The sequence below is a fragment of the Physeter macrocephalus genome, chromosome 9 (genome assembly GCF_002837175.3).
Source record: "Physeter macrocephalus isolate SW-GA chromosome 9, ASM283717v5, whole genome shotgun sequence".
In the NCBI taxonomy this organism is placed as follows: Eukaryota; Metazoa; Chordata; class Mammalia; order Artiodactyla; family Physeteridae; genus Physeter; species Physeter macrocephalus.
This window is the reverse complement of record NC_041222.1, coordinates 100,628,923-100,639,231: the sequence shown is the minus strand read 5'-3', so window position 1 is coordinate 100,639,231 and position 10,309 is coordinate 100,628,923. Positions and strand designations below refer to the sequence as shown.

Here is a 10,309-nt window from a genome sequence, read left to right as displayed (position 1 = left end):
ATTTTTTTAACATCTTTATTGGAGTATAATTGCTTTACAATGGTGTGTTTGTTTCTGCTTTACAACAAAGTGAATCAGTTATACATATACATATGTTCCCATATCTCTTCCCTCTTGCATCTCCCTCCCTCCCACCCTCCCTATCCCACCCCTCTAGGTGGTCACAAAGCACCGAGCTGATCTCCCTGTGCTATGCAGCTGCTTCCCACTAACTATCGGTTTTACATTTGGTAGTGTATATATGTCCATGCCACTCTCTCACTTTGTCCTAGCTTACCCTTCCCCCTCCCCATGTTCTCAGTTCCATCCTCTAGTAGGTCTATGTCTTTATTCCCATCCTGCCCCTAGGTTCTTCATGACCATTTTTTTTTTAATTCCATTAGAACTCTTTTTAAAATTTTATTTATTTTTTGGCTGCATTGGGTCTTCATTCCTGCACGCGGGCTTTCTCTGGTTGAGGCGAGCGGGGGCTACTCTTCGTTGCGGTGCGCGGGCTTCTTATTGTGGTGGCTTCTCTTGCTGCAGAGCACGGGCTCTGGGTGCGTGGGCTCCAGTAGTTGCAGCACTCAGGCTCAGTAGTTGTGGCATGCGGGCTCTAGAGTGCAGGCTCAGCAGTTGTGGCACATGGGTTTAGTTGCTCCGTGGCATGTGGGATCTTCCCAGACCAGAGATCGAACCTGTGTCTCCTGCATTGGCAGGTGGATTCTTAACCACTGTGCCACCAGGGAAGTCCCTAGAACATAGAACTCTTAAATTTTGGTTTAGTTGGATGTCTTCTCACTAATATAGAAAATCAAATTAATGAAAATATAGCTGTGCAAATCAATCTTTTAATATCATTTAGATGACAGACTGGTTCTTTGGGGAATTAAAAGCAACTGTTTTTGTCTTGCAAATCTCTACAAGACAGAAGTGTAAATAGAGCTCACGAGGACCTGAGACTGAACCTAATTAGCTCAATCAGGTAGAACTTGAAACCAAGGGGGCAAAAAAGGAAAAAGTGGCCTTTTAAAACTCAAACCACTGGAGGGCTTGCCTGGTGGCACAGTGGTTAAGAATCCACCTGCCAATGCAGGGAACACGGGTTTGAGCCCTGGAGTGGGAAGATCTCACATGCCATGGAGCAAAAAAAACTCAAACCACTGGAAAGGCTCCCTCAGCCAAAATCTAATTCATAGCCCTTTTAAAAGTTTATTAAGAACAAATACAAATCTTAGTGATAAACCAGAATGGAAAAGAATATGAAAAAGAATGTTTATATATGTAAAACACACACACACACACACACACACACACACAAGACCCCAAATAGCCAAAGCAATCTTGAGAAAGAAGAATGGAGCTGGAAGAATCAGGCTCCCCAACTTCAAACTACACTACAAAGCTACAGTAATCAAGACAGTATGGTACTGGCACAAAAACAGAAATATAGATCAATGGAACAGGATAGAAAGCCCAGAGATAAACCCATGCACATATGGTCACCTAATTTACAACAAAGGAGGCAAGAACATACAACGGAGAAAAGACAGTCTCTTCAATAAGTGGTGCTGGAAAAACTGGACAGCTACATGTAAAAGAATGAAATTAGAACACTCCCTAACACCATACACAAAAATAAACTCAAGATGGATTAAAGACCTAAATGTAAGAACGGAAACTATAAAACTCTTAGAGGAAAACATAGGAAAAACACCCTTTGACATAAACCACAGCAAGATCTTTTTTGACCCACCTCCTAGAGTAATGAAAATAAAAAGAAAAATAAACAAATGGGACCTAAGTAAACTTAAAAGCTTTTGCACAGCAAAGGAAACCATAAACAAGACAAAAAGACAACCCTCAGAATGGGAGAAGGTATTTGCAAATGAAACAACGGACAAAGGATTAATCTCCAAAATATATAAACAACTCATGGAGCTCAATAAAAATAAAAGCAAACAACCCAATTAAAAAATGGGCAGAAGACCTAAATAGACATTTCACCAAAAAAGACATACAGATGGTCAAGAGGCACATGAAAAGATGCTCAACATCACTAATTATTAGAGAAATGCAAATCAGAACTACAATGAGGTATCACCTCACACTGGTCAGAAAGGCCATTATCAAAAAATCAAGAAACAATAAATGCTGGAGAGGGTGTGGTGAAAAGGGAACCCTCCTGCACTCTTTGTGAGAATGTAAACTGATACACCTACATTATGTAAATGTGTAATAGCCACTGTGGAAAACAGTATGGAGGTTCCTTAAAAAACTAAAAATAAACTGCCATATGACCCAACAATCCCGCTACTGGACATATACCCTGGGAAGACCATAATTCAAAAAGAGACATGTATCACAATGTTCATTGCAGCTCTATTTACAATAGCCAGGACATGGAAGCAACCTAAGTGTCCATCAACAGATGAATGGATAAAGAAGATGTGGCACATATATACAATGGAATATTACTCAGACATAAAAAGAAACGAAATTGAGTTATTTGTAGTGAGGTGGATGGACCTAGAGTCTGTCATACAGAGTGAAGTAAGTCAGAAAGAGAAAAACAAATACTGTATGCTAATGGCTATATATGGAATCTAAAAAAAAATGGTACTGATGAACCTAGGGGCAGGACCGGAATAAAGATACATACGTAGAAAGTGGACTTGAGGACACGGGGAGGGGGAAGGGTAAGCTGGGATGAAGTGAGAGAGTAGTACTGACATATATACACTACCAAATGTAAAATAGATAGCTAATGGGAAGCAGCTGCATCACATGGGGAGATCAGCTCAGTGCTTCGTGACCACCTAGAGGGGTGGGATAGGGAGAGTGGGAGGGAGACACAAGAGGGAGGGCATATGGGGATATATGTATACATATAGCTGATTCACTTTGTTATACAGCAGAAACTAACACAACATTGTAAAGCAATTATACTCCAGTAAAGATGTATTAAAAAAAAACAAATTTTTAAGATTTGTATGTTAAATTTGTATTTAACATACAAATCTTAAAAATCTTTCCCACAAATAGTAAAGCCTTAGTCACTTGAGCAAATAAATTTTAACTTATTCCAACTGTTATAAATAACTAGTAAGATTATATTGTAATACTTGATTCATAACTGTTAAAATGAAGCTATGAGTTTTCTAGTTTTGTCTGTTTAAGTTTCTGTGTACATTATATGAGATGTCTCTACCTCTGGAAAATATTATCAAAATTAGATTTATAAAAGAGCTTTATTTAATTTACTTAAGAGTAAGCACTTACAAACTGAATATATCTAAATACGAGAGAAACTGGCCAGAATGAATTTCAGGTTCACGTGATCTAGGAAATATTCAGTATTAAATTAACATCTGGTGTTAAAGCTAGCTTAAGCTTACTGGTGTAATCAATATAGACATGTTTTACTTTTGTTGTACCTAGGTTTACTGAAGGTCAGTACGTTCATGTTTTTTCTGTTACAGAGTTTGTCAACACCAACAACAAAAAATTAACTTGGTATGGTAATGTTTTCATAAGTTGTAAAATAAAGCTAAATGAGAGAAAAGTTTTAATTTAATTTATTTATTTTTTTAAATTTATTTATTTTACTTTTGGTTGTGTTGGGTCTTCATTGCTGCACGTGGGCTTTCTCTAGTTGCAGTGAGTGGGGGCCGCTCTTTGTTGTGATGCGCGGGTTTCTCATTGCAGTGGCTTCTCTTGTTGTGGGGCACAAGCTCTAGGCATGTGGGCTTCAGAAGTTGTGGCATGTGGACTCCAGTAGTTGTGGCATGTGGATTCAGTAGTTGTGGCTCACAGGCTCTAGAGTGCAGGCTCAGTAGTTGTGGCACATAGGCTCAGTAGTTGTGGCACATGGGCTTAGTTGCTCCGTGGCATGTGGGATCTTCCAGGACCCACATTAAGGTTAAGATTTTAACCCTTAAAAACCATAAGATTAAGGTTTTTAAGGGTTAAAATTGTAATATGTAATTAAAGCTATAAAGATAATAAGGGAAACATTTCAATATGCAAGGAAAGTAGGATGTGTGTTTTCAGCAAAAGAAAAGTATGAGGAATGGAAAAACATTTTGTTAAGGGGAAAGAATGATTGTGTCCTAGAGCTGGTTGGTTGGTTGTTTTTGGATGGGAAAATAAGGGACAAACTAATATGGAAACAGAAAGTGTAGAAGGTTTGTAGAAAGGGAGCCCTGAAAAGGAGTTTTGTACATGGTCAGTCTGGGATTAGATTAAATTTAGTTAGATAAATGGATTTTGTTATAAAAGTAGGCTGATGCAAGACTAGATTTTGTTCCTCTCTCTGTTAAGAGAACAAAGTTTTCTTGAATGCTGCTTTTGGTAACAGATTGTGTGAGTTTCTTTGCCTTTAAGTGATCTGTATTTGTTTTTTGAAATCTTTTTGTCACTTTGGTTAAGTGCATAAGTATTGTTTCACAGTGACCTGTGATCCTATTGGAACAAGTGTTTTGAAACCTTTTTTATATTTTTGACAAGCTTTCCAAATATCAAATTCTAACTAAAGTTTTTTTGACCTCCAGCTAACTCTGGGATGCTTCAAAGGAACCTTGAGACATCTCAGAGAGGAAAATTAAAGTAATTGGGCTTATTTGGTATGTTAAATTACTTGAGAAGCATTGTCAAGTGATTGGAGATAAGCCTTATATTGTATGGATAAATGGCATTAATATATCAGTAGATATTCTAAAATTTATATGGGATTCCTAAAAATGTGATATGTCCTGGTATAATGTTTTCAGTCATGATTCTAGTTATTATCTTAAAATGTTGTATGTCACAAAGTAGGATGTGTGTTTTCAGCAAAAGAAAAGTATGAGGAATGGAAAAACATTTTGTTAAGGGGAAAGAATGATTGTGTCCTAGAGCTGGTTGGTTGGTTGTTTTTGGATGGGAAAATAAGGGACAAACTAATATGGAAACAGAAAGTGTAGAAGGTTTGTAGAAAGGGAGCCCTGAAAAGGAGTTTTGTACATGGTCAGTCTGGGATTAGATTAAATTTAGTTAGATAAATGGATTTTGTTATAAAAGTAGGCTGATGCAAGACTAGATTTTGTTCCTCTCTCTGTTAAGAGAACAAAGTTTTCTTGGAATGCTGCTTTTGGTAACAGATTGTGTGAGTTTCTTTGCCTTTAAGTGATCTGTATTTGTTTTTTGAAATCTTTTTGTCACTTTGGTTAAGTGCATAAGTATTGTTTCACAGTGACCTGTGATCCTATTGGAACAAGTGTTTTGAAACCTTTTTTATATTTTTGACAAGCTTTCCAAATATCAAATTCTAACTAAAGTTTTTTTGACCTCCAGCTAACTCTGGGATGCTTCAAAGGAACCTTGAGACATCTCAGAGAGGAAAATTAAAGTAATTGGGCTTATTTGGTATGTTAAATTACTTGAGAAGCATTGTCAAGTGATTGGAGATAAGCCTTATATTGTATGGATAAATGGCATTAATATATCAGTAGATATTCTAAAATTTATATGGGATTCCTAAAAATGTGATATGTCCTGGTATAATGTTTTCAGTCATGATTCTAGTTATTATCTTAAAATGTTGTATGTCACAGAAATATCCAAGTTTCTTGTCAATTGCATTGTAATCAGATCTTTAACCATGCTATTTTAGGTCTTTTGTGGTTTATAGACAATCATTGTTTTACTCTGATGCTTTTATAAAATGAAGATATTCAAGAAAATTCATAAAACTTTTTGATAAATATAAGTTTCTGATAGCTTTTAGATCATACCACTAAACTACATAAGAAATTACAAAACTCTGATGGAAAACCTGACGATTTAATCCAGATCAACAGGGACTAATTACATGGGACAAAATGAACTGATAAATATGATTTATAATTATATGACTTGGTCTGAAATTTACCAGCTTTTAATCTTTGGTTTCTAGAAAAACGTTTCCTCTTATGCTATGACCTACAATGAGTTGATAAAGTATACCTTGGTAAACAAAAATGAAACAAATATATTTTTTCTCTACCTGATCCTTCCAGAATTTGGCTTCTCCAGCTGACTCCCCTGTGGACTTGATGGTTTATTGCAACCAGATTACAACTAGTTGTACTAATCATTGTTTTGATTTGTTCTCTTTATTTTCAATTTGTTTATGGTTTGTGTCTCTCTCTGCTGCATTATGACTTTATTAATGTTACTATCTGTATTACTTATATCCTGTCTGTTTTATAAGATTGTTGTCTCTTGCACTTCCCAATGTGTATCCAGGCCTCCAACAAAATCAATGATGTCTTGAGAGAGTTAATCATATATATAACTCTACATAGAATAATTGTAATTGTGCAACTCGAGGTATGGGAAGAAGCAACAAGGGAAACATTTCCCAGATCATAATAGGCTACTAAAACAGGTAATCCAGAGAATTATAGATTATCAATAGGGCCTGATCCGGAAAAGATCAGCACATTGAATGGCCTGTCAACAGAATCTTCACTTGATAGAGGAGTGAGAATTCCTAGTGCCATGGGACAAAATTGTTCATCAAATGCCTCCCAAACGTTGGTTGAATTTATGACCAAGGGGAGGCACTGTGGATGAAAAGTGTTGCCTGCCATATCAGTAAACAAAGGATGTTGCAGCCATCAAGCCAGCAGCCACTGCAGCTGCCCTGCCTGTTCACCCTGAGGGGATTCAGGATGGAGAAAAGCAGTATACTTGCCTTAGATAGTTAAGGTGCATATCAAAGGAATGATTTCAATGAGCCCAGACTCGTGCATCTTCCCATACCTAGAAAAGCGCTAAATTCATTAACTTGAGATGTTTGGTTTTCTTTAACAGTAATCTTTTGATGTTCTGACTACCTGGTTTTTGTTGCAAAGCTCCTATATATTTTGTATAACTTTTTAAAAAAAATTATTTATTTATTTTTGGCTGCATTGGGTCTTCGTTGCTGTGCGCGGGCTTTCTCTAGTTGCAGCGAGCGGGGGCTACTCTTTGTTGCGATGTGTGGGCTTCTCATTGCAGTGGCTTCTCTTGTGGAGCATGGGCTCCATGCACGCGGGCTTCAGTAGTTGTGGCACAAGGGCTCAGTAGTTGTGGCTCGTGGGCTCTAGAGCACAGGCTCAGCAGTTGTGGCATGCCGGCTGAGTTACTCCTCGGCATGCAGAATCTTCCTGGACCAGGACTCGAACCTGTGTCCCCTGCATTGGTGGGCGGAGTCTTAACCTCTGTGCCACCAGGGAAGCCCTCCTATATATTTGGTTCCTCTCTTACCTATTCGGAGCAGTCCCTCAGAGCAATCTGAGAAGCTGTCTTCTGGGCTTAAGGTCTTAACATCTATTTCTTCTCTTCCCCACAGACACAGCCTGCTATGAATGTCACCAGCCCTCTGCCTCCCCCATTCAAGGGACAGACACTCCCTCAGGATTTGAATCCTGATTGGACTGACTGAGAGTCTGAAGACAGCAGGTGCTGTCCCCACCAGCAGAGGCCCTCTGAGAAGGTCAGTCATGCCCGGGGCCATTGCCTGTGGGCTCCCTGCCCCTTTCCAGGCTGTGTCTTCTTCATATCCTTTGGCTTAAGTCAGGGAAGTAGTTTTCTCTTACCCTAACTTGGATAGTGAGATAATGATAATTTTCAGACTTTCCTTCCATTTTCAGGGTTGAGATTTTGGCTCTCAGGTCACAAACCCAAATAATAAGAAGTGAAATAAATATCCCCTAGTTCATATTGATATAATGAGTGAATGAATGAGTGAATGAAGGAGAAGGGACAACTCTTTCTTATAGAAGAATTTCAACTAATAAGCATGGAGGGAATGAGGGAAATAGACATTCCCCATAGAACACCATAGCAGTAATTGCCTCAGGAAAGTCCACAGATAGATGCTAAAATTAGTGGGTGAAGGCTTAAGGAGAAGCAGGATATTTGCATAGTCTCAAGGTATCTCTTCCCAAATAGATGTTTATTAATAACAAGGGGAAAGACAGTAACTTTACAGTAAAGAAAACTGGCAGTCACCACCTTAACCAAGCGACTAAGGTTAACATCATCAGAAATAAGACTTGACATCATGTACCCCATGATGTGATGCCCTGGGAACAGCTTATCACCCTGTGGTGTCCTTCCCAATAGTGCATAATCTCAGTCTAATCATGAGAATACATCAGACAGCACACATAGAGGAACAGTCTACAAAGTAACTGACCACTCCTTTCAAAAATCTCAAAGCTGGGGGACTTCCCTGGTGGCACAGTGGTTAAGATTCCACCCGCCAATGCAGGGGACACGGGTTCGAGCCCTGGTCCGGGAAGATCCCACATGCCGCGGAGCAACTAAGCCCGTGTGCCACAACTACTGAGCCTGCACTCTAGAGCCCACGAGCCACAACTACTGAAGCCCACTCGCCTAGAGGCTGTGCTCCACAACAAGAGAAGCCACCGCAATGAGAAGCCTGCACATCGCAAAGAAGAGTAGCTCCCACTTGCTGCAACTAGAGAAAGTCCGCGCACAACAATGAAGACCGAATGCAGCCAAAAATAAATAAATAAATAAATAAATATTTTAAAAGTCTCAAAGCTAGGAAAGATGGGCATGGTCATAGATTAAGGGAGAATAAAGAGATGCAATGACTAAGTATAAGGTGGGTCCTGGAACAAACCCTGGAAGTGAGAAACAACAGTGGAAAAACTGGCAGAACCTGAATAAAGTTGGTAGTTTAGGTCATAGTATTGTCCCAATGTTAATTCCTTAATTTTGAGAATTGTCCTATGGTTATGTAAGATGTTAATATGAGGGGAGGTTGGGTGAAGGGTATAAAGGAACTCTGTACTATTTTTGCTCTCTGTAAGTCTAAAATGATAATAAACATTTAAAAAGTATTCTTTAAAAAGAATGCATGCAGTAAAACCTGTCACTTAATAAAAATGACTAAAAATCTTTTAACAAAATGTAGATATGTAAAATTTCACTTGGGAAAAATAGACTTTGTGGAAATAATGACCAGAAAAGGAGATTCACAATAGGAGAAGTTGTATTTATTTAAATATAAAATGAGCAAAGAAAACAGGAGACAAATCTCTGTTGTAAAATTTAATGGAAAGTAATTAATTCCAAATAATTCAGTAAAGGAAGATTGAAAAGGAGAGAAGAACAAATAATTTATAGAAAACTGATCACAGGCTTATATTGACTTATTAAAAACATTTTTCTTTCTGTGCAATTAGAGAATATGTAAACGTTTATGACCATAAATTCCTAAACAGGGTGTGTCCAAAGGTAATGTTTTTGTTTGTTTAAGATATCTCTGTATGTAGTTAAGGAAGAATGAACAACACATGTAAATTCCATGCTTTCCTTTTAGGATTCCATAGTGCTTTAATCTAAAATATGAATGGAGAGGCTTGTTTCTGTGTAAAGTCTAATAGATTGCCTCAGTAGGGACTTGGGCCCAGAAGGAATAATAATAAGCCACACGGAACAAGTGAGTAAATTACATCACTGGGCCACAACTTCTGCACTCAGTTATTGACAATAGCACCAGGGTTCCCCTTCCAGTTGCAGGAGTAGATGGTCTAGTCGGGGACAACACTGTCCCATAGCCACCCACACCCCACATATGGTGCTGAGCCCTTGCAAGGTGATCAGTTGGAATTGAGATGTACTGTAAATTTAAGGTACACACTATTCTGTAAGTTGTCTTTTTGTTTTGTTTATGGTTTCCTTTGCTCTGCAAAAGCTTACACAGGTCCCATTAGGTCCCATTTGTTTATTTTGCTTTTATTTCTTTTGCCTTGCGAGACTGACTTAAAATATTGCTACAGTTTATGTCAGAAAATGTTTTGCCTATGTTACCCTCTAGTTTTAAGATGTCATGTCTTATATTTAAGTTTTAAGCCATTTTGAGTTTATTTTTGAGTGTAGTATGAAAAAGTGTTCTAACTTCATTGATTTACCTTCAACTGTCCAGCTTTCCCAACACCCCTTGCTGAAGAGACTGTCTTTTATCCATTGTATATTCTTACCCCTTTGTCATAGATTAATTGACCTTGGGTGTATGGGTGTATTTCTGGGATCTCTGTTCCATTGATCAGAATGGTTATGCCTCTGTCTTTGTTCTAATTTTTCCTCAGGATTGCTTTGGCAATTCTGGGCTTTTTTGTAGGCCCATACATATTTTAGGATTTATTTTCTAGTTCTGTGAAAAATGTCATGGGGAGTTTGATAGGGATCACATTAAATCTATATATTGCTTTGGGTAATATGGCCATTTTAACTATATTAATTTTTCCAATTCAGGAACATGGAATATCTTTCCATTTCCTTGAAGCAT

General features: G+C 38.0%; 1 long non-coding RNA gene across 2 annotated transcripts in view; it reads left to right on the top strand.

Annotated features, from left to right (window-relative positions):
- Positions 1-7,469, top strand: part of LOC129392429 (uncharacterized) — a 14,171-nt gene extending 6,702 nt beyond the window's left edge. For both annotated transcript variants that reach the window (XR_008618295.1, XR_008618294.1), the window contains exon 3: positions 7,337-7,469. This is a non-coding gene — a long non-coding RNA (uncharacterized lncRNA). The remainder of the gene's footprint in view (positions 1-7,336) is intronic.
- Positions 7,470-10,309: the final 2,840 nt, after the last annotated feature.